The sequence below is a fragment of the Balaenoptera physalus genome (genome assembly GCF_965194825.1).
Source record: "Balaenoptera physalus genome assembly, chromosome: X".
Classification (NCBI taxonomy): domain Eukaryota; kingdom Metazoa; phylum Chordata; class Mammalia; order Artiodactyla; family Balaenopteridae; genus Balaenoptera; species Balaenoptera physalus.
The window spans coordinates 36603386-36628738 of record NC_138903.1 but is presented as its reverse complement, the minus strand read 5'-3'; the positions used below and the strand labels follow the sequence as shown (position 1 = coordinate 36628738).

At 46.6% G+C, this 25353-nt stretch overlaps 1 long non-coding RNA gene across 1 annotated transcript in view; it reads right to left on the bottom strand.

The window, feature by feature from the left end:
- Nucleotides 1-327: 327 nt before the first annotated feature.
- Nucleotides 328-25353, bottom strand: part of LOC309652639 — a 28771-nt gene continuing 3745 nt past the window's right edge. The window contains exons 3-4 of the long non-coding RNA XR_014258832.1: nucleotides 4956-13117; nucleotides 328-4925 (exon numbers count right to left, since the gene is read on the bottom strand). This is a non-coding gene — a long non-coding RNA (uncharacterized lncRNA). The remainder of the gene's footprint in view (nucleotides 4926-4955; nucleotides 13118-25353) is intronic.

Below are 25353 nucleotides of genomic sequence, written 5' to 3'. Positions count from 1 at the left end.
GGTGGCCTTAACAGGCAGGAATAATTCATGTTGTTGTGAGGCTTGGTGCGAAGATGCACATCCAGCACTTAGTACACAGTGAGCGCTCAAAAACTAATAGCACTGCCGCTAATTATCTTCTCCTGCAAGAGTGAGGTTCTTGAGGAGTGGGTGCCACGGGTGCCCCAGCTGGCCCCCTCCCACCTTCCTCAGCCCCCGGCCCTCCCCTCGGCTTCCGTTCCTTGCCTTTTGTTCCTCTGAACCCACTTGGAAAGGCTGGCTTTGCTGCATCGCCTGGCTGAGCCCCAGGGTCACGGCGCTCACTTAGCCCTGGGCGACGCTTGGCATGGTGGCGATGGTTTCCGGGTAACACTGCCCTCTCGGGAGCACCCCGGCTAGTGCGCAGGGATTTGAAGGGGTCTGAAGGCTGAAGTTTGATATGCGCCTTTTACCAAAGCAGCTGTCAGAACCAGGGCTGGGGACCATCCAGATGGGATGGTGAGCGTGGCCAGGCCCCAAGCTCTAGACGCTTCAGCCTCGGCAGCAGCAGCAGTGACAAATACTGGGATAGCCAGCTGGGCAGGGGCCCGGTGTGGCCTGGCCGACGGACTGTGCCACCGGGGATGTAGAAGGGTGCGTGGCAGCCGGGCCCCAGACCCCACGAGGGGCGTTCAGAGTCAGGATTCTGAAGTCATGCGGAAATCACAGGGCCCCTCCGATAGCAGCCAGAGGATGAACAGGCAGCATGGAAGCAGAATTCCCTTCGGGAGCCCATGTCCAAGGTGGGGGCTTGGTCGGGAAGCCCCATTTCCAAAGGCCTGGGCTCAGGGTAGGAGGGACAGAGCTGCTTGAGCCACCAGCATCTTCCCTGTCCCCTGCCTTGCCCAGGGTTGATGGCACCACATCAGGTCAAGAGCTTCCTAAAGGCCCGGATGGGGCTGGACTTCTCTCAGTCCAGCCAGCGGCTAGAACAGCTCCAGGTGCAAAATGTGAGCTTAATAACCAGCAACACAGGCGCCACAGAGAATGTACCGAGAAGCATTGTGGTGATGTCACTTTTACCAGCAGAGAATTCCATGGTTTTTATTTTGATCCCCATCACAATGGCCACGAGGGGCTGCAGTGCTCTGGCTTAGGAGCTCCGTGGATGAAGCAGATCCCATGAGTTCCCATGGAGCAGAATTCGCCCATCCTGGTTTTCGTGGTTACGCTTGCAGAACGAAAGGATTTTTCCATAGCAATGTCATTTTAACAGCACAGTGGTAAGAAGCAGCAAGAGACCACCTCCAGCCTCCCAAGTGTACGGTGCTAACAGTTACCACGGGCACTACTTCTCCTGACTCCCCCTCTCCACACACATATAAATACACACACATATACAATACACACACATACATATATGTGCACACACAAATACATGCACACATCCAAACACCAAACACAAAAAAACTCACAGAAATGCATACACGTGTACACACAGAAACACAGACACACAGAGTCACCCACATCTTCATCTTGCTGAAATGTAGAGTTCCAGTATGGAGAAAGAAAGCAGACCAAGACCGCCTGTTCTTTAGGAAGTGACTGTGGATGGAGCCTCTTATTGACATTCGGGTAGAGACTCTCCATCCTGTTGTGGTGGCTTCCAGCTCCTTTTGGACCCCGTGGGATAAAGGAAAGAGAGGCGGGCATCACTGGGCCCCGCCTGGCTCTGTATTCCCAGACTGCAAAGGTTCTGGGCTCTTGGCAGAGGTGAGCTGGGGTGCTGGCTGCAGAATAATTTAAAGTAAAAATAAACTCTTGCTGCCACAGTGGCAATAAGAAGACCATCAGGACCAACGCTTCTGCCAAAAAAACATACCTGCCTGTGAGGCTGCCGGCAGAACCACAGATGGTACAATGCTATAAGCCTCAAATCTAAGTATGTCCCTTGGTCCTATTCACCATATGCGTTCTGGCTTGCTTGGTCTTCCATTGACAGGATGGGAAAGGAGTTGTACCACTCAGGGTTCAGTGCAAGGAACAGAAACTGCTCCAGGTATTTTATGCAGAAAGGGATTTAATACAGGGAAGTCGGTGCTTACAGAATCATTGGAAAGTGTATTCGTTCCCTGAAGCCATCATAACAAATGGCCACAACCTGGGTGGCTTAAAACAACAGAAGTGGATCCTCTCACTGTTCTGGAAGCCAGAAGTCTGAAATCAAGGTCAGGTCATGCTCCCTCTAGAGGCTCTAGGGAAGAATCCTTTGCCTCTTTCAGCTTCTGGTGGCTGTCGGCATTCTTTGTAGCTGTATCACTCCCACCTCTGTCTTCGCATGGCCCTCTTCTCCTCTGTGTTTTCTCCTCCTCTATCTGTTATAAGGACGTGTATCATTGGATTTAGGGACCACCTAGGTAATCCAGGATGATATCATCTCAAGATCTTTAACTTAATTACATCTATAAAGCCTCTTTTGCCAAATCAGATCCCATGTACAGGTTCTAGGCATTAGGACGTGGACATAGCTTTTGGGAGGCCACCATCCAACCCATTACAGAAGGGCTGTTGTGAAAACTCTAGGCTGGGTCTCCAGAAATGAGTCCCAGAATCCTGCAATCCTGACCTGTCAGGGGGGCCACCATCTTTGCCACGTGTGGGAAGGCCAGGAGCCACCAATGGAGCAGCTGTATTTAAAAATCCATTGCTGGGGCTGTGAGCTTGCAATCAGGAAGCTGCCCCAGCTGCTGCAGCAACTGCCTCTGGACACTGACAAAACTGGTGAGCAGACACTGGAATGCTGCTATGGAAAATTCCATGTTTTCTTCAGTCCACCAAGGGCCGGGCAGAGCTGACTACACAGAGTAGATGGTTGTGGTGGACTCCTGTTTGTTGCCCATCTAGTATTCACTCAGTCAATTTCCAGGAAAACCTTCTGATTTTCACTTGGGGGGCCACTCTGTATCAGCTGTCAATGGCTGTGTAACAAACTCTTCCCAAACTTCATGACTTCAAACGATAACCATTAGTTCTCATGGTTCTGTGAGTGGACTAGGCTCAGCTGGGTGGTTCTTCTGTTCCTTGTGGTGTCTGGAGGCCCAGCTGGTCTGGACCGTCCAAGATGGCTCCACCCACACAGCTGGCAGGTAGTGCTGGGTGCTGGTAGGGAGATCAGCTGGGGATACTGGCCAGGGCTCCAAGATTCTCCCCCACATGGGCCTCTCCACATGGCTGCTTGGGCTTCTTCACAGCATTCTGTGAGGGTGTGTTCCAAGCAAGCAAAAGCAGAATCCACAGATCTCTTAAGGCCCAGCCTTGAAATTTACACAGTGTCACGTCTACCATATTTTTGGGGTCAAAACAAGGCATAAGGCTGGTCTAGATTCAAGGGGAGGGGAAATGGACTCTACCTCTCAATGAGAGGAGTGGCAAAGAAGTTGTGGGCAGCTTTTCATCCACCACTCACCCCTAACTACTCTCAAGCCATGGGGTTCTGGTGGAGCTGACACCCCTGCCTGGAGTGGCATGTGACTCATGCCCAGCCTATCAGAACATCTTTTCTCCAGCATCAGTGACTGCATCAGGCAGGGATGGTTACCTGATGCAAGTCAGGTCAAAATGGTAATCAGACTCACTTTGGGGACTTTCATTAGAGCTCTCAGGAAAATATCCTCTTTACTTTCCATGCCAAACTTGAACCAGAGTAAACATGAGGAGATGCTGCCACCATCTTGCCATCAGTAGGGAATCTAAGAATGAAGCCAGGGCCAGGACGAGAGAGAGGGAGAAACTGAGTCCCAATGACACGGTTTAATTCCTGAATACAGCAAAGTCTCATCCAACTTGGACAGCTCCGAGCTGATCCTCCTGCCAGGAAATGTGCCAGGGAAATCGGTTGGGGCTCTACCTGTCCTTCCTCACCACCCACTGCCAGGTGGCATGTTAGAATGAAAGCAAACCTCAGGTGGAATTTGACCAGCTGGATGATCATTATTAGGAAGCAGGTACAAGGACAGTGCTATAACCTGTTCCTGCAGGCTTGCTAACACCCACTCCGTCTGCAGGCACTCCAATATGCACTCTGCACACAGGGTCCTTCTGACGGAGATGCAGTGATACTCTCTTGGTGGGGACAGCCAAACTTCTGAGGGGATCAGGCACCACAGTCCTCTGGACATGGGAAGACGGTAGGGGGCCAAATGGAACTCCAGATTAGAGCGCTGTGCTGAGGGTGTCAGGAGCCCGTAATCTTTTTTTAATTTATTTATTTATTTTTGGCTGCGTTGGGTCTTCGTTGCTGCATGCAGGCTTTCTCTAGTTGCGGTGAGCGAGGGCCACTCTTCGTTGCAGTGCGTGGGCTTCTCATTGCGGTGGCTTCTCTTGTGGAGCACGGGCTCTAGGTGCACGGGCTTCAGTAGTTGTGGCTCGCAGGCTCAGTAGTTGTGGCTCGTGGGCTCTAGAGTGCAGGCTCAGTAGTTGTGGTGCACAGGCTTAGTTGCTCTGTGGCATGTGGGATCTTTCCGGACCAGGGCTCGAACCTGTGTCCCCTGCATTGGCAGGCAGATTCTTAACCACTGCGCCACCTCGGAAGTCCCCCCATAATCTTTTTTTATTATTGGAGTATAGTTGATTTACAATGTTGTGTTAGTTTCAGATGTCCAGCTAGGTGACTCAGTTATACATATACATAGATCCATTCTTTTCCATTATAGTTGATTATAAGATACTGAATATCGTTTCCTGTGTTATACAATAGGACCTTGTTCTTAAACCATGTTTCTTAATGTTTCTAAGATACCTGTGCTAATTAAAGGTCTTTCTGGTGTCGATTTATTTCTTTTTCTTTCTTTTTCTTTTTTTTTGGTGTAGATTTAGATCTGGATATGTGAAGTACTTCAGTAGCCACTTCTGGAGTCTGGGTTCCTGATTAGTTTCTTCCAAATGCTAATTAACTGCCCCTAGAGTAGCTATACTTACACACACACACACACACACACACACACACACACACACACACACACACACACACACACACACACACACACACATATTACTCTGTACACATAGAGATGTCTTACAGTGACTTGTCACACAGATAATATAACACCGTTCTGGTAGGATGAGATGCCACATGCAACCTTTTTATAAGAAGCTCTCCCTTTCCCTGATTTCACCGAGAGGGAAGGCAGATGATTAACAATGAAATCTTTGAACCCATCAGGGGAGGCACTGTGATGTGAGGGACATAGGGAATCTCATTCTGGGGTCCTTCAAAGACCATGGAGAGGCCCCAGGGTATCAAGGAATCCTCTGAATCATGAGGAAAATGGTTTGTGTCAATGCATGTGTGCATTCGGGGTGTGGAGGTGGGGAGAGGGTGGCAACTTCTATCAGATTCTAAGAGGGTCTTGACACCCCCAAAGTGTTAAGATTCTCCAAACTCGGCACAGTTGGGCAGAGCAGGTGTAAAGAAACACCTTGCCTGGAGATGGCCTGGGCAAGCTTTAGCAATTTCCCAGTAGAGTCAGATCTATCGGTCCAGGACTTGTGTTCTGCAAAGGAGATTTCAAAAGAATCACGCAGGGTCAGAGAGTGGGTTAAACGTCGAGCATTTGAGAAGCAACCATGTTTAAAATTTTCTTTTTCTTTTTAATTTTTCAGAGTTTTCAATTGTAGTAAAAACCACATCATATAAAATTGACCAAGCATTTTTTAAGGGGACAGTGCAGGTTCACATTGTTGTGCAACAGATCTCCGGAACTTTTGCATCTTGCAAAACTGAAACTGTTCTCACTGAACAATAACTCCTCTTCTCCTCCTCCCCAGTGCCTGGCAACCACCCTTCTATTTTCTGTCTCTACGGATTTGACCATTCAAGCTACCTCATACAAGTGGAATCACACAGTCTGTCTTTTTGTGACTGGCTTATTTTACTTAGCATACCGTCCTCAGGGTTTATCTACGTAGTGGCACATGTCAGAATTTCCTTCCTTTCTAAGGCTGAATAATATTCCATTGTGTGGACAGACCACATTTTGTTTATCCACTCATCCTTTGTTGGACACTTGGGTTGCATCCACCTCTTGGCTACCGTGAATAATGCTGCTGTGAACATGGGTGTGAAAAATCCCTCTTCTCTGCTTTCAACTCTTCTGCATAAATACCCAGAAGTGGAATTGCTGGATCATCCGGTAGTTCTATTTTTAATTTTTGAGAAACCGTCATACTGTTTTCCACAGTGGTAGAAGCAATAGTGTTTTTAGCGGAACCTAGGGTCACTCAGAGAGTAAGACACAGAAATTCTGGTCTCCTTTAAAATCGTTTTATTGGGGGATGGGAAGGCAATACAGGGTCCTTATATGGTTAGGAGCAGGTAGACAGGGCTGGGTTTGAACCTTAGCTCCATGACCAAGTGGTTTTATGACAATCTCTTTAGGTCATTATCTACTCAGCTATAAAATGGGTAACAGCAGAACTCAGCATCATAGGGATTAACTAAGATCACGTATAGGTCACTAAGGATGGAGACCCAGGGTGGATGGTGCTTCCGCTCAGGAAAACACATCAACGTTTTCACGAAGAAGGACCAGAGCAGGCCAGCATCCAGAATGGAGAAGTTGGAACACAGGGGGATAACTTGCTCTGGGACCAGAGAAATGAGAAATTTGAGTTTTCCACAGGCAGGCGGAGACTCCTCCAGGCTTGGGCAAGAGAGATGGAGGGAGAAAGGTCTCAAGAGGGAGAGGAAGGAAACTGCAAAACTGCAGCCCTCGGAGGCTTAGGTGAGAGAGGCCAGAGATGGATGCCTCATCAGGGCAGTCAGCCAGGAAATTATGGGACATTCACTTTGAAGTTCCTTCTGCACATGGGCCCTTTGAGAGATCTTTCTCGGTTTGCTACGGACCTTTGGGTCTCGTGGATGCGCGCCCCATAGGCGTTCAAAGCCAGCTGTTTTGCAGACTCATACCTCCGGTGCAGGTCTTAAAAGTTGGGGTTCCCGATGTGGGGTTTAAACCCTTCACTCCTCAGGGAGAAGCTCCGGGCTTGTGAGTTCCCTCCTGATGCTGGGTGGCCATGCCAGGGTGGGGTTTACGGTGACAGTGTGTCTCAGCCTTTCCTTCCCTCCTTTTTTTTTGGCCGTGCAGCACGGCTTGCAGGATCCTAGCTCCCGAACCAGGGATTAAACCCAGGCCTCCAGCACTGGAAGCACAGAGTCCTAACCACTGGACTGCCGGGGAAGTCCCGTCCTTCCCTCCTTGATGTGGCTCTTTTCTGGTTTGCTGATGTGAAGGAGCTGCTCAGCTAGTTTTCTGAGGAAATGGTCCCACGTGTAGCTGTAGATATGGTGTGTCCGTCCTGAGGTGGCTTCTCGGCCTTCCCTGTCCTGTGACTGCCCACCATCACCTCCAAACCTTCGGTAGAAGGGCTGCTACATTTCACAGGCCAGGGGGACACGCCACCATTTTAATTTAACAAACACTTCTTATATTCAGTGCTGACCATGCGTCAGGCACTGTTAGAATCAGTTCTCAAACACTGACCCTCACAGCAACCAGAGGAGGAAACAGGCACAGGCAGTTAAGTGACTCGTCCAAGGTCTCAGAGCTGGTCAGGGGTAGTGCTGGGATTCTAGCCTAGACCGTGTGGCTCCAGAGTCCCCGTTCCCAGCTACTCTACTGTACTGCTTCTCAACAGGGGAGTCAGGAGCGCGAAAGATGGGCAGCAGGAGCTGGGGGAGGGACGTGATTTGCAGGCACCTGGAGACTATGCACGTCTGAGATTCTTCAGACACGCTTCAGCCACAGTGGCTTCCCTTGGATATGAAGGAGGAGAACTTGGGGCTGTCTGATGACACGGGCCTGGCATGGGGTCAGTGCTCAATAAATAAGGTCGCTGCTCAGCACCACCACCCCTCCCAATCGCTTCTGACTACATCCCTCCTTTGAATTGCACACCTTTGGCAACAAGGTCAGAATTCAACTTCCCACTTCTGCTGGGGTGCCAGGGAGGACCAGCTCCCTTTGCCACATCTCTCTCCAGACCCCATGACTCAGCTCCAGGAGTGGGATGGTCCCCATGCAGCTGAGAGAACATCCCCTAAGGCCACATGAGTCCTGGGTGTGTGGTGTGTGTCATCTCTGCCCCTGCTCCCCACCTCCAATGACTAAAGGAAAACAAAGAGGATGAAAAGGAAAAACCAGAGAAAGAAGAAAAAGGAAAAGGCAGGGAAAGAGTAGTCCTTTCCCTCCTCTCTGTCCTTAACCTTGACCTTCGGAGCAGTGGTCGCCATTGCTGCTTCCAGCCTTGGTCGTCTCATCTCTCGGATAGTTCAAGTCCCCAGAGCAAGGTCTGGGGCACCTTTCTCTGCATCTTAAGGTGAGATCAAGTAGGCAGCCAGCAGCCAGAAAATAACTCGAGAGGAGAACAAAGAAGTATTTTGATACTTTAAAAATTTGTTTTCTGCACAGGCAAACACTGTAAGTGTTCATGAGTGGAAAGAGCAACCACATTATAGAAAACACTCCCTGCGTGTGCTAGGGACTCGTTCCTGGCCTCCTCCCCTATTCCTCCTAACTTCAAAACTAATTTCATCAGCCGGAAGGAAGAGCCTGAAGATCTCAGAAGTGCGTTCTTTCAAAACAAGTGGTTCTTCATCTGAATAATGGAGACTTTGGCTCGAAAAACAACTATATGGCATGAACGTGGCAGCAGGGTGTGGGCAGGTGAAACGGATGGTGGGATTCTTCTTGGAAACACTGACTCCAGGGGAAGCAGAAGGGAAGCCCCTTCTGCTGCAGTGGGCCCACCACCCAGCACAAAGAGCACACAGAAGCCGCCTGCAAAGGCACAGAGACCCTTGGGTAGAATCTCCGGGTGGGCAGGCCCTCTTCAGGCATGCTGGCTCCTTAGTGCAGTGTCCCCAGGCTTGAGCCACTCTACTGCTGTCACCTCCAATCTTGAACTCCAGCTCCACCCTTGGGTCCTGAGCTAAACTGTTCCCTTAGCTTTTGACCTAGCAATTGGACTTCTAGAAAGTAATCCTTCAGATCGATTTGCCCATTTGCAGAAAGACACGTGCACGGAGCTGCTCATTGCTGCATTGTTCATAACAGCCCAAACCTGGAAGCAACCTAAATGTCCATCGGAAGAGGACTGGCTAAATTAAATATGGTGCACCCAGACTGTCGAATGATAAACAGACCTTCAGTACGTGCTGATGGGAAAAGGTCTGGGAGCCATACTGCTGGCTGAAGAAAGTTCTGTGCAGACCAGTGTGCGACAGTATTGTCCCAGTCTTCATTGGATTTCCCCCAAAGCAGACCTTGAGACAGAATCTGGGTGCATGTCATCATTTGGGAGGTGATCAGGAGGCACAGTGAGGAAGAGGGAAGCGAGACAGGGCAGGGGGGGTGCCGACAAAGGCTGTGCCAGTGAGTGGGTTCCTGCTGTAGGCCTCTGGGGCTCAGTCCCGTGGGGACCCGCTAAGGGTCTGTGTGGAACGCGCCTCAGAATCATGCCACCAAGGGGCTAGGAAGCTGGGGTATTTATCCACCAACTCCAGCCCTTCATTGGTCGAGGGGCATTCATTCCTGGACACTTACTTCCAGCCAACCCCGAGTCCCAGCAGATATCTCCTTGGCCAGCGATCATCCTGACGCAGAGAGATACAGGGAGAGGTAAACTTTGATAGAAATGTCTGCAGGTGCCTCTGGGAGTGGGTGGGGGTGATCTGGGGAGATGAGTGGGTACGACAGATAGCATCTGCTGTGGTCCCATTTGTGTAGCAAAAAACAAATTCTAGGGATGTGGGCCTGAAGGCCTAGGGCATATACTGCGGAGAGGCCCTTTTCATCTTGAACCCTTCTACGGGGTTTGCATTTTAAAAAACAGACCCCCATATGCCTTAAATCACTGAAAACATGGTTAATCATTTTAAAACTGCTCTCTCCACAGCTACTAAAGCCCCGACTGAATGTTTCTGCCCTCCTTGAGTCTCTTCCAGGACCAAACAATAATTCCTCGCTTGTCTTATGTGCTGTCCGGCATGAAGCACAGCATAATCCACCTTACAGGTACGATCGAAGCTGAGCCCTAGGACTACCCTGGGAGGTGGGAAGTCGAGTCCCAACTTTAGAGATGGGGACACGGAGGCTTAAGGAACCTAACTTTAACTTGTTCAAGGTCATACAATAAGAGTGGGAGTCCATGCATGGAACCAGAATTTGAACCAAACCTGCCTGGCTCCTGAGCCTGTGCCTGCAGCCATGATGATGCTTCCATAGTTTTTCCTCCTTCTCTCTGGGGGACACTTTAATTCTTCTTCAGGCAAACCATTTTCCCCTCCCCACATGCTTAACAAGTTACCGACAAAAGACCCCGAATAGCCAAAGCAATCCTGAGAAAGAAAAATGAAGCTGGAGGAATCAGGCTCCCTGACTTCAGACTATACTACAAAGCTACAGTCATCAAAACAGTGGTACTGGCACAAAAACAGAAATATAGATCAATGGAACAGGATAGAAAGCCCAGAAATAAATCCACACACCTATGGTCAATTAATCAATGACAAAGGAGGCAAGACAATACAATGGAGAAAAGACAGTCTCTTCAATAAGTGGTGCTGGGAAAACTGGACAGCTACATTAAAAGAATGAAATTAGAACATTCTCTAACGCCATACACAAAAATAAACTCAAAATGGATTAAAGACCTAAATGTAAGACCAGATACTATAAAACTCTTAGAGGAAAACATAGGTAGAACAGTCTTTGACATAAACCACAGCAATATCTTTTTGGATCCACCTCCCAGAGTTATAAAAATAAAAACAAAAATAAACAAATGGGACCTAATTAAACTTAAAACGTCTTGCACAGCAAAGGAAACTGTAAACAAAACAAAAAGACAACCCACAGAATGGGAGAAAATATTTGCAGATGAAGCAACCAACAAGGGATTAAACTCCAAAATATACAAACAGCTCATGCAGCTCAATATCAAAAAAAAACAAACAACCCAATCCAAAAATGGGCAGAAAACCTAAATAGACATTTCTCCAAAGAAGACATACAGATGGCCAAAAAGCACATGAAAAGCTGAACAACATCACTAATTATTAGGGAAATGCAAATCAAAACTACAATGAGGTATCATTTCACACTGGTCAGAAGGGCCATCATCAAAAAATCTACAAACAATAAATGCGGAGAGGGCTGGAGAAAAGGGAACCTTCCTACACTGTTCGTGGGAATGTAAACTGGTACAATTATTATGGAGAACAGTATGGAGGTTCCTTAAAAAAACTAAAAATAGAACTACCAGATGATCCAGCAATCCCACTCCTGGGCATATATCCAGGGAAAACCATAATTCGAAAAGATACATACACCCAACGTTCATTGCAGCACTATTTACAAGAGCCAAGACATGGAAGCAACCTAAATGTCCATTGACAGAGGAATGGATAAAGAAGATGTGGTACATAAATACAATGGAATATTACTCGGCCATAAAAAGGAATGAAATAATGCCATTTGCAGCAACATGGATGGACCTAGGGATTACCATACTAAGTGAAGCAAGTCAGATAGAGAAAGACAAATATCACATGATATCACTTATATGTGGAATCTGAAAAAATGATACAAACGAACTTACTTACAAAACAGAAACAGACTCACAGACTTCGAAAACAAACTTATGGTTACCAAAGGGGAAAGGTGGGGGGAGGGGCAAATTAGGAATTGGGATTAACATATACACACTACTATATATAAAATAGATAACCAACAAGGACCTACTGTATAGCACAGGGAACTCTACTCAATAATCTGTAATAACCTATATGGGAAAAGAATCTGAAAAAGAATGGATATATGTATATGAATAACTGAATCACTTTGCTGTACACCTGAAACTAACACAACACTGTAAATCAACTATACTCCAATATAAGATGAAAATTAAATTAAAAAAGAAAAAGAAGCTACCGGTCCCTCATCAGCCAGACACGGTGTAGGGACAGGGAGGGACAGTGTTGAATGGAGTCATTCCCCTCTGGTATGGGCTAAATTGTATCCCCCACCAAAATATACAGGCAGACTTCGGAGATACTGTGGGCTTCGCTCTAGACCACCGCAATAAAGTGAATATTACAATAAAGCAAGTCATACCCATTTTTGGTTTGCCATTGCATATGAAAATTATGTTTACACTATACTATAGTCAATTAACAATTTATTGACCGGAGACGTATTAATACGTCTTTTGCTACCCGAACGTTATTGACCGGAGACATATCAATACGTTTTTAGAGAGTGATACAATTAACATCACCATGCGAAGCTGTTAGAGCTTAAAATTGATCAAGGGTTCATTATACAACTTATGATTCTCGCTATCATTCACATTTTGCTCCATTAGGTTTTTGTTCCAACCTTGTGTATATTATAAATGCAAGTTTACTACCGTAAAATTTTCAAAAATGACGCATCGTGAAGTTCTGAGTGAAGAAGAATTTTCTGGTGAATTTTATGCAGATACCAATACTTTCTCTGATTGTCCGAGCAACATATACACTACCATCTCAGAATATGACAGTTCTTCAGAATATAGTTGATTCAGACAATGTGAATATTAGACCAAACAAAAGACAAAAAACCTTAGTGATTGATTCTGATACGGAAAGTGAAAATGAAACTCACGGTGCTGAAGAATGGTCCTTTGCTTCTACAGAAGAGTGGATTGAAAATTAGAAGACTTCACATTTCACGAAAATTAGAAGACTTTCCAGGTGTGTCAGGTGTAACTATTGAATGTAATAACCTGCAAAGTGTTAGTGAAACAACAGAATTAATTTTTGGAACACCTTTTTCAAGTTGGTCGCTTCTCAAACAAACTTGTATCACCAACAGAATGAAAAATCATAAAAAAAAATATGATAAGGCTTTAAAATGGACTGATGTAACCAATAGTGACACGGAGAAGTTTCTTGGATTAGTAATTTTGATGGGACAAATAAGAAAGTCACACTGGAAAGAATATTGGTCGACTGATCCCTTACTTGAAACACCTATCTTTCCAAAGATTATGATGAGAAGAAGCTTCAAACAAATAATGACATTTCTTCACTTTAACAATAACTCAGAAGCTCCCCTTCCTGCAGACAGAATTTCAAAAGTTAAACCTCTTTTGTATTATTTTCTACCAAAATTTCAATCGATCTATATACCCAAACAAGAGCTATCACTTGAGGAGGCAATGAAAAAGTGGAGAGGACGACTCAGATTCAAAACCTATAGTCTCGGAAAACTTACAAAATATGGAATTTTGGTCAGGGTGCTTAGCGAAAGTGAAACTGGATATATATGCAACCTTGAGATTTACACGAGTGAAGGAAAGAAACTGCAAGAAACAATATTATCGGTCCTACAACCTTATCTTGGTTCATGGCACCATATTTACCAAGACAATTATTACAACAATGTGTCCACATCTGAAATATTGTTGAAAAATAAAACCAGAGTTTGTGGGACTATAAGAGAGAGTCGTGGTCTACCAAACCAATTAAAGGAGAAAGCTAAAAATCTACAGAGGGGAGAAATGACATTCTTCCAGAAGGGAGAAGTGATTCTTCTTATATGGAAAGACAAGAGGTTAGTCCGTGTGGCGACACTATTCATGACGCCTCCACAGCATCTGCAGGAAAGGAAGACAGGAGGACTGGCCATCAGATAACTCAGCCCACTTGTATATTAGAGTATAATAAATATATGAAAGGAGTTGATCGATCTGATCAATATCTGGCAAACTTCAGTATCCTCTGGAAAACTCGAAAATGGTATAAGAAAGTGGGTTTCTATTTGATTAATTGCGGTGTATTCAATGTGTTTAAAATTTATTGTAGCCTTAGTACACAGAATAAAATGTCTTACAAGCAATTTTTGTTAGCAGTAGCTACAGAATGGGTAACTGACCATTCTGGTGAATGTAGTGGTAGTACCGCACCTGGTCCTTCTTGTGGCGTTTCTGAAAGAGCCCCCTGCAAAGACCCACCTTGTTGACCATCAGGTAAAATAAACGAACATCTTCTAGAGGAAATAATACCCACAGGACTAAAATAAAACATGCCGCCAGAAAGTATAGAGTCTGCTCTTCCAGGGGAAAGCACAGTGAAACACGGTATATTTGTAATAGACGTTCTGTTCCCCTGCACAGAGGTGCCTGCTATACCGCCTATCACGCTCTAACGAAATATTAGAATGCTTTAGTAAGACGTGAACAAAGTTTCAGGTAAATACATTAAGTGCAAAAAAAGTTGTTGATATTTACTCAAACGCGGGTGTTTCAGTATTCACCCACAGAACAAATCACCGGCCACAGGCGTTAGTTTCTGCAAAAATCCCCCGGTCAATAATGTGTTAAGTGGTGCAATAGCACTATGTCTTTAAAAATGTACATATCTTAATGTAAAAATACTTCATTGCTCAAAAAACGCAAACCATCATCTGAGTCTCCTGTGAGTCGTAACCATTTTGCTGGTGGAGGGTCCTGCCTCGATGTTGATGGCTGCTGACTGAGCAGGGTGGCGGTAGCCGAAGGTTGGGGTGTCCGTGGCAATTTCTTAAAATGAGACAATGAAGTCTGCCACGTCGATCGACTCTTCCTTTCACAAACGATTTCTCTGTAGCATATAATGCTGTTTGATAGCATTTTACCCACAGTAGAACTTCTTTCAAAAACTGGAGTCAATCCTCTCAAACCCTGCCGCTGTTTTATCAACTAAGTTTAGTTTCTGTCATATTCGAAATCCTTTGTCGTCATTTCAACAATCTTCACAGCGTCGTCACCAGGAGTAGATTCCATTTCAAGAAACCACTTTCTTTGCTCATCCGTAAGAAGCAACTCCTCATCCGTTACAGTTTTATCATGAGATTGCAGCAATTCAGACACATCTTCAGGCTCCACTTGTAATGCTGGTTCTCTTGCTATTTCCACCACATCTGCAGTTCCTTCCTCCACTGAAGTCTTGAACGCCCCAGAGTCATCCAAGAGGGTTGGAATCAACTTCTCCCAAATCCCTGTTAATGTGATATTTTGACCTCTTCCCACGAATCACGAAAGTTCTTAATGGCATCAAGAATGGTGAATCCTTTCCAAAAGGTCTTCAATTGGCTTTGCCCAGATCCATCAGAGGAATCACTGTCTGGGGCAGCTATAGCCTTATGAAATGTATTTCCCAAATAATAAGACTTGAAAGTCGAAATGACTCCTTGGTCCATGGGCCGCAGAATGGATGTTACGTTAGCAGGCATGAAAACAACATGAATCTCACTGCACATCTCCATCAGCGCATTTGGGTACACTGTCAATGAGCAGTAATATTTTGAAACAAATCTTTTTTTCTGAGCAGTAGGTCTCAACAGTGGGCTCCATATATTCAGTAAACCGTGTTGTAAACAGATGTGCTATTATCCAGGCTTTGTTGTTCTATTTATAGAGCAGAGGCTGAGTAGATTTAGCATAATTCTTAAGGCTCCTAGGATTTTCGGAATGGTAAATGAGCATTGGCTTCAACTTAAAGGTGCCAGCTGCATCATTAGCTCCTAATAAGAGAGTCACCCTGTCCTCTGAAGCCAGGCACTGACTTCTCTCTAGCTATGAGAGTCCTACATGGCAGCTTCTTCCAATAGAAGGCTGTTTCGCCTACATTGAAGATCTGTTGTTTAACGTAACCACTTTCATTAATGATCTTAGCTGGATCTTCTGGGTAACTTGCTGTAGCTTCTATATCAGCCCTTGCTGCTGCACCTTGCACTTTGATGTTCTGGAGACAGCTTCTTTCCTTTAACCTCATGAACCAACCTCTGCTAGCTTCACACTTTTCTTCTGCAGCTTTCTCACCCCTCTCAGCCTTCATAGAATTGAAGAGAGTTAAGGCCTTGCTCTGGATTAGGCTTTGGCTTAAGGGAATGTTGTGGTTGGTTTGATCTTCTATCCAGACCACTAGAACTTTCTCCATATCAGCAATAAGGTTGTTTGCTTTCTTATCATTTGTGTGTTCCCTGGAGTAGCACTTTTGATTTCCTTCAAGAACTTTTCCTTTGTATTCACAACTTGGCTAACTGTTTCATGCAAGAGGCCTAGCTTCCGGCCTATCTTGGCTTTCGCCGTGCCTTCCTCACTAAGTTCATCATTTCTAGCTTTTGATTTAAAGTCAGAGACATGCGACCCTTCCTTTCACTTGAACATTTGGAAGCCACTGTAGGGTTATTCATTGGCCTAATTTTGATATCGTTGTGTCTCGGGAATAGGGAGGCCCAAGGAGAAGGGGAGAGCTGGGGGAATGGCCAGGCAGTGGAGCAGTCAGAACGCACACACAACATTTATCGATTAAGTTTGCCATCTTACATGGGTGCGGTTCATGGCACCCCAAAACAATGACAATAGTAACACCAAAGATCACTGATCACCATAACAAATATAATAACAGTAAAAAAGTTTGAAATATTGCAAGAATTACCAAAATGCGACTCAGAGGAACGAGTGAGCAAACGCTATTGGAAAAATGGCACCAATAGACTGTTCAACCGAGGGTTGCTACAAACCTTCAATTTGTAAAAAACACAGTATCTGTGAGGTGCAATAAAGCGAAGTGCAATAAACGAGGTATGCTTGTATGTTGAAGTCTTAACCCCCAAGTACTTCAGAATGTGACCTTATTAGGATATAAGGTTTGCAGAGGTAATCACGTTAAAATGAAGTCATTAGAGTGGGCCCTAGTCCAGTATGACTGGTGTCCTTATAAAAAGGGGAAATTTGGAGACAGACACACACCAAGGAACGCCAAAGATTGCCAGTAAACCACTAGAATCTAGGCGAGAGGCCTGCGACAGATTCTCCCTCACACCCTCAGAAGGAACCAACCTTGCCCACACCTTGATCTTGGACTTCTAGCCCCCAGAACGATGGGACAAGACATTTCTGTTGTTGACACCACCCAGTTTGCAGTACTTTGTTATGGTGGCCCTGGGAAACTAGTACACCCTCTTTCAAAGCTGTCACTACCTTGTCATCTTCCACTCTGGCAGGAATTAGCCTCCCAGTTCAGAAATCTAGGGAAAATGGGATAGAAGGCAATTTTCACAGTCCCCATCTCACCTCTGACTTTTTCCCCAGATGGGTTGAAATGTCTTGTTGCTGATGAGAGGACATCTAGAAATGAATAGTTCTAGCCAAAGGCTTCCAGAATCACATAACTTATCCTGTCTTTGATGGTTGAATGAATCAATGCATGAAGTCATAAATCGCTAATGCCCTTAGCCTTGCTCTAAATAGAAGCTTCTCTGCTTATGAAATTTTGGCCCACAAACGTTGATGGAAAGCTAAGTGCCAGAAAATAAAAAAGTATACTAACTCTGCTGCTACGAACAGGTGGAGTGAGCGGTGGTCCCTTTGGATTAAGGAACAAATGGATTCAAGGACAGTTAGTGGAATCTAACCTGCTCACCAACAGAGACACGTCTGTGTTTCCCTTACTCTTCCTCCTCCCTGCCTTATTGTAAACCTTTTTTGAAGTATCACGTCATCAATGTACAGCTCAATGAATTTTTACAAAGTAAACTCATGTGTTCTTCAGCACCAAGGTCAAGATACAGACCACTACCAGCACCCCAGATGGCCCCTTCATGCCTCCCAGTCAGTAGGTAGCCACTCTTCTCATTTCTGTCCCCACAGATTACTTGCGCCTGGTTTTAAACTTTATGTAGATAAAATTATGCAGAATTCAGTGTTTATTGTCTGTCTTCTTTCACTCCACGTTCTGTACATGAGAGTGTCTATATATTATACAAAGAAGTAGCTTGTCCTTTTTCATTGCTGCATAATATCCCACAACATAAATGCACCACACTTTATTTATCCTTTGTACTTCTGATGAATATTTGGGTAGTCCCTAGTTTTGGGCTAATGGAATAGTGCGATGAACGTTATTTTGCAGGTCTTTTAGTGAACGTATGTACTCATCTGTGGGTATTTCCCCAGGAGGGGAACTGCTGGGTCATAGGGTGAGAATCTGTTCAGTTTAGTGGTTACCGTTCAGTTTTCCATAATGGCTGTGTCAAGTGCTAGCCAATCAGCAGCCTATGAAGTTCCAGTCGCTCCCCATCCTTACCGGTACTTAGTATTAGTTTTGACGTATTAGTCATTCTGATGGGTATACTATGATCTCAGAGTGGTTTGAATTTACATTTCCCGATGACCAAGGTTGTTGAGCACCTTTTCCTGTACGTACTGACTCCTTCCTTTTGATCATTCCTCCCTCCCTTACCTCTCTCTCTTAAAGTCCCGCCTTTTCTTATTTAAGAGTCAGTCACCCAAGCACAGGGAGAGGGGCCTCCTTGGAGCTTAGCAAAGGCAACTGCATCCCCCTTTGCCTATGTCTTTGCCCCCTTATGGTCTCTAAGTGCCACAAATGTCAAATGTCGCTGCCCCAACACAGATGGGCCCCAGCAAGGCTGCTGCGTGTGTGTATAAGGAACGTGGTTTACGTATTGTGGCCTTGCCCGGTCTGCCTACCTTGCAGAATTATTTTTCGTTACATAAGACTCTGCAAAAGGCCTTGAGTTGCCGAGAGAAAAGGCACTGAATAAAATGCAAACTAACAAAAGCACTGATATCAAAGAATGGGGGGAATCCATCACGCTCTTGTCACTGGAAGGCTGCCGGCAGACTCATCCCCACCTTACCTAAAAAGCAAGCTCTGCAGGCTCTAAACAGCCTCCTGGCCCCCCCGCCTGGCCAAACATTCATTAATTCGCCTATCAATTAAGCCCAAGGAGAAGGGGAGACGGGGTGTGAGCAAGGGAGAGGTAGAAAGGCAGGCAGCTGAGCAGAAATTGCTGGTTGGCCACAAGCCCTCTTCGATTAACCTTATCCTAGGCTCTCCCACATTGACTCATTTAGAAGTGTTCAGTCTGTCCATCCATGAAATGGGCCTAACTGAACAGAACAGTATTTATACTTTGCAGACATCATAAAGATAACTTTCATAAAAGCTTAAAGCACTTTCAGTTGCAGAAAGAAGCAAAGGGGGCAAAACCAAGATGCTCAGTTGAATCTAACCATAAGAAAACATCAAACAAACCCAAACTGAGTGACATTTTGCAAAAAGGGGCTGTACTTTTCAAAACTGTCAGTATCAGGAACAACAAAGGTCAGGCTGAGGAGCTGGTCCAGGCTGAAGGGGAGTGAAGTGACCAGGTGGCCAGAAATAATATGTGATCCTGGATAAAACCTTGGAGCAGAGCAATCACTAAAGGGCACAATTTCAGGACAACTGGTGAAATGTGAATATGTGCTCTGTGTTAGATAATAGTATTGCATTAATGTTCAATTTCCTGAATGTGATCATTGTACTGTGATTATGTAAGCAAATGTCTTTGTTCTTTGGAGAATCACACTCAAGATTTAGGAGTGAAGATAGGGAGTTTGGGATTGACAGGTACACACTGCTATATATATATATATATATATATATATATATATATATATATATATATATATATATATATATTTAGATTGATTGATTGATTTATGGCTGCGTTGGGTCTTCGTTGCTGCGGCGGGCTTTCCCTAGTTGTGGCAAGCAGGGGCTACTCTTGGTTGCCGTGGTAGGCTTTCCATTGCGGTGGCTTCTCTTGTTGCGGAGCACGGGCTCTAGGCGTGCGGGCTTCAGTAGTTGTGGCTCACAGGCTCTAGAGCACAGGCTCAGTAGTTGTGGCGCACAGGCTTAGTTACTCCACAGCATGTGGGATCTCCCTGGACCAGGGCTTGAACCCCTGTCCCCTGCATTGGCAGGCGGATTCTTAACCACTGCGCCACCAGGGAAGCCCCACATTGCTATATTTAAAATGGATAACCAACAAGGACCTACTGTATAGCATAGGGAACTCTGCTCAACGTTATGTAACAACCTAAATGGGAAAAGAATTTGAAAAAGTATAGATACATGGGGGACTTCCCTGGTGGTGCAGTGGTTAAGAATCCATCTTCCAATGCAGGGGACACGGGTTCGATCCCTGGTCAGGGAACTAAGATCCCACATGCCGCAGGGAAACTAAGCCTGCGTGCCACAACTACTGAGCCCGCGCACTCTGGAGCCTGTGCGCTGCAACTAGAGAAGCCTGTGTGACACAACTAGAGAGAAGCCCGCACACCACAACAAAGACCCAGCACAGCCAAAAAAAAAAAAAAAAAAAGGATACGTGTATATGTATAACTGAATCACTTTGCTGTACACTTGGAAACTGTCACAACATTGTTAATCAACTATACTCCAATATAAAATAAAATGTTTTTTTTAAAAAAAGCAAAAAAAAAAGATGTCTGCCACTGACTAAATTATTCCACCAAAGTAACAACAACTGAGTGTGTGTGTGTGTGTGTGTGTGTGGAGAGACAGAGTAAATATGGTAAAATGTCAATAATGGGTGAATCTGGGTGAAGTGTATATGGGAGTTTGTGGCCCTGTTCTTGCAATTTCAAATCTGTAGGTTTGCAGTGTTTTCAAAATAAAAAGTTTTTAAAAACACACACACAAGATATTCAGGTCGGATTTAACAGTGGATCTGAGGCCGGCATAAGGAGTCTGATTTCGGAGGGGTGATGGTGCGGAGGTGTGAGCCTGGGAAGCAGGTGAGATTGACAGGTTCCCCCAGCCTCCAACCTGCTAAAGGAACCTGAATCTAATTCACATGTCCACCCTCAAGAAAGGGGATTCCATCCCCAATTCATGGCAAAATCTTTACCATTCTAACCCCCAGAAACTGGTGGGGTCATGTGATCCACTGCCGGCCAATGAGCTATGAGCTAATTCTGGTGGGGGCCCTCCTTCCTCTTACAGAAGCAACCCTGGAAACACTCCTGACATTCAGCAGGCCCATGCCAGTATAGCTAGAGTTTCTTCTCACTGGTCCATACCCTGCTGTACTGGTTGCTGAATATTTTGAATATCATCTCTGGCTGGAAGGGCCTGTTCTTTGCTCTTAGAGATTGTGTACCTGCATGTGATGCCTGGAACTTCAGCAGCCTTTTTGGGACCAGTTGGAGGCTGAAACCGAACACACATACCCAGAAAGGCAGAGCTGAGAGGATTAGAGAGGAGAGGAGCCTTGAAGTATCATCTTGCAGCTCTTCCTGTCTTGGGGGTTTCTGTCACCTGCAGCCAAGAGCATCCTAAGGAGGCAGTCTAGAGATAATTTTAGAACCAGGACCGTTGAAAAGGCCCCCTAACCAAGGGCAGTTGGAACAAAAAGGCCTGCCTGTCTCAACACACCCATCAGGGTCCACGCAGAATGCGGTATGGGCATGAACTGGTGAATGGGGCCTTTGTGGTGTGGCCCGAGGCATCTTAGGGCATATGGATGAACTAGCGGTCTGGGGTGCCCTCTTCCCCTGTCAAGAAGAGACCACTAGAAAGGCAGAGTCTCTCAACATAGGTTTCACGGAGTAACCAAGGACACAGAGATCCTGCTAGGAGTCTGGGAGGCAGGGTGATGGAGCGTGGGGTCAGGGCTCCTACAGGAGGAGCATAAACCGAGGTGGAGGCTGTTTCCACAGAGCGCTCTGTGTTGCCATAACAGTTACAATCGCATGAAAGCTTTCAGTTTGTACAGTACTTTTAACTTCCCAGTGTTCACTGAGACGCATCGTCTCACTCCTTCCCCGTAGAATCACAGATCACAGCCTGCTAGGGTAGCAAGAGGCCTCAGAGATGACTCTAGATGGGGAGACAGAAACTCAGAGGGGTCAAGTCACTTTCTCCACAAAGGGTGAACGAACCTGCTAACTTGCTCTGCCCTCAGTGGACTAAGTACTCCATGTGTTTCTTAAGCATTGGAAAACACGAAAAGGGGTCCCAGAGGTTGGCCTGGTGTTTATGAAGCTGCTTCTTTCCCCTTCTTCCTGGACTCTGTGCTGCACGGAGACCAGTACGGGGTAACCGCATGCACCCCTTGTCCCCATCAGCGTCTTTGTTTTGGCCCAGAGCCGACCTTGACTTAGGACTTGGCATTCGTTACGTACCTCAGAGAGAATCTGCTGGCCCCCAAAGCATTCGTGGGCCTTGCGGGTTGTAATGATGAATTCGTGGGAAGGTGGAGGAGGGGGGGTTACGGGGCACATCCAGGGGGGCACCTTTCACATGGAAGACAATGTGACGGGCGCCCCCTGGAGGCGCGTGAGGCAGAGGCCCTGTCCGTGTCCCACGCAAAGGGACTAGAAATTCTCATCATAAACCGTCTCAGCAGACCTTCACAGCCACCCTGGAGGACGCCAACAGGCAGCTCCTGGACACAGTGACTAGCCTGGCATGGTCACCAGTGCGGAGTGGGGCAAAAGTACTGGAAGCTTAAGACCCTAGGATCAACCCTTGACCAACGACGGAAGGAATGTGGTGTATAAACAGCGCAGCTTTGCTGCTCTTAAGTTGACAACTCTGGAGTGGCTCCTGCAGAGTCTCCCGGGGGCTCCAGCACGACTGAGCCCCAGAAGCCCACCTGCTCCTCCGCTCACCCTTCACTGGTTTCCTTCCCCTCCCCCACACCGTGCTGCCTGGGGGTCACTTCCCAAAGGAACTCCCTGCACCCAAGTCTTCATTTTCAGGCTCTGCTTTTTAGAAGGAACTCAGATTCAGACAACGTCAAGGTCGTCCCTTCCCGCCGATCGCCACAGGGCCTTCCTCCTTGCCACCCTACCCCCGCACGCCCTTCCTCGCCAAGGTCATCGCAGCTGCAGTATCTTCCCTCCTGGCTCTCACCCCCAGCCCACGTGACCTCCTAAGAGCAGCCCTGCGCTGCCCAGATTCTGTCTCTCATCTCCCCGCTCCACTCACCCCCACTACAATGTCAAGCAGAATTTCTCTAGTAACTTGGGGAAATGGGAAAGTCTACCCCCAGATCTGGACTTAACCCAGAGGAAGGAAAAAGAGAACGAAGTAGCAGTACTCGTGTTATTCGCTCTTTTACTTAACAGCATCTTTCACGATTCCCAGCAGATAGGAGAGGTGACAGATTCAAGCTGGCCACCCGTGCTTTCACACTCCTCCCATAGAGAGGACAGAGTAGGCTCTCGTCCCACCCCCTTTCAACCTGGGTGGCCTTTGTGACTTCTTTGACGAACAGAGTACGGCAGAAGGGAGGCTGTGCCCATTTTGGTGCCCAGGCCTCAAGAGATTGGCAGCTTCCAATTCCTGTCTCTTGGAACGCTCACTCTTACAGTCACCATGTACAAAGTCGCACTCACCTACTGGAGGGGCCCGGAGTGGCATAAAGAAGGAGCGCAGCCCAGTGACCCAAACGTTCTAGCCTTTCCTGCCCAGGCACTCGTCATGGTCCACTTTGACCTTCCTGACCAGCCAGGCAGCCAGCGAATACCACTGAGTGATCACAGCGATGCCAGGAGGAGCAAAAGAATTGCCCGGGGGCTTCCCTGGTGGCGCAGTGGTTAAGAATCCGCCTGCCAATGCAGGGGACACGGGTCCGAGCCCTGGTCCGGAAAGATCCCACATGCCGCGGAGCAACTAAGCCCATGCGCCACAACTACAGAGCCTGCACTCTAGAGCCCGCGAGCCACAACTACTGAGCCCACGTGCCTAGAGCCCGCGCACCGCAAGGAAGAGTAGCCCCCGCTCGCCGCAACTAGAGAAAGCCCGCGCACAGCAACGAAGACCCAATGCAGCCAATAAATAAATAAATTTATTTATTTAAAAAAAAAAAGAATTGCCCAGCCGAGCCCTACCTGAATTCTGAGTTGTGAGATATAATAAAATGGTTTTCTTTGGAAGCCACTAGGTTTGGGGATTGTCTATTACACAGCAATAGATAACGGGAACAGTAGGCAATGAAGAAATGTTTCCTGAATGAAGGAACAAAGGAAGGGAAGGGAAGGAGGGGGCGCATAGAGGAGTTGAGAGAGGGGAGGAAGGCAGTTCCCAGTTGTTCTCGGGAGGCTGCACTGGGGCTGATCAAATGTCAGGGACTTGCAATGCTCATAACCCCATGTTAAGGAGAGCCAGGTTCCTTTTGCATAAGCTGCCACCTGTGTTTTGTGTCATTTAACTCTGTTACCCTGTTACCATTGATTGGATCAGGAATCGGCACCCCAGAAAAACATGAAGCATCCTGCCTGAGAACTCTGTCCAGCCCGAGAGGGGCTGGTGGGCCCATGTGGTGTGGTGCGGAGCCCACCCGATCAGATCGAAGTGCCCAGATCCAATTCTGGGCACCTTGAGAGCAAGTGGTAGAAGTCAAGACAAGCTGGGTCTCGAGAATGGAGGTGGCCCTGGAGTCTGGAACAGCCAAGGACAAGACCAGATGACAAGTGTGGCCTCGCCTGCTGCAGTTTCCAGAACCAAGGCAGGAGCTCTTGCTCACGCTCGGCCTTCCGGGGGCTTCCGTAAACCCCAGCACCTGTGCTAGCCTCACTGCGTCTCATTCTGCCTTACAACTTCCAGAGCGCCTAAGAGGATGAAAAATCAAGTGAATAGTGCGTCTGCATGCACATGCTTCAGAAGTGCATTTGTGTGTGTGTCTGTGGCTTGTATGTGTAAGCATGTGAGTGAGCGGTTCGCTAGGATCTCTGGGCTTAAACCTGGGAACTAAGATATTCCCCCTTCCCCACATTTCCTCTTAGAAAAGACACTTTCTTTACAATTTCCACTCTGGTGGTGTAAAGAGCTGGCCGCTGTTGTAAAGGGTAAGGGGTGGGACAGTGGTTTTAAAATATGTTTAAGCCTCATAGTCTCTTGTTTCAAACAGAATGTTAGTGAGAGGCCAATAAGATAAATCAGATAAAAGCCATGCTGCTCTGATTTGGGTGTAGGAAGGGAGACAGGGGCACAGAGCCTAATCATCGGCACCCTTGGCCTTGAGGAGGACCCCGGGGGTTCCCTAAGACTCTGTAGAGTTCAGAGGTAGAGAAGAGTACCCTGGATGAAATTGGAACCCTTGGATTCTAGGCCCCTCTCTGCCACTAATTAACTCTATGACCTAATCTCGCCTAACTTTTTTAACTATTAAATGGGGATTGTACCCATTAGGATGCTCTCAGCAGTGTAGCCAATAAAAAGCATTTTAAACAATAAGGGTATATTAATCTTGCATATGACAGGAAGCTCAGAGGTAGGTGGTCTTGGGTTTGATGGCCACAGAGGTCATCAAGGAGCCAGGCTCTTTCTACCTTTCTGTTCCATCATCCCCTCACAGTCACAAAATGACTGCTGCTGCTCCAATATCTCATATCCTTACAACAGCATTCGAAAGCTGTAGAACGTGGATGGGTGATGGTGGCAGCAATCTCCATAAGCATTTCTCTTTTTTCGAGGAGAAAAATACTTCT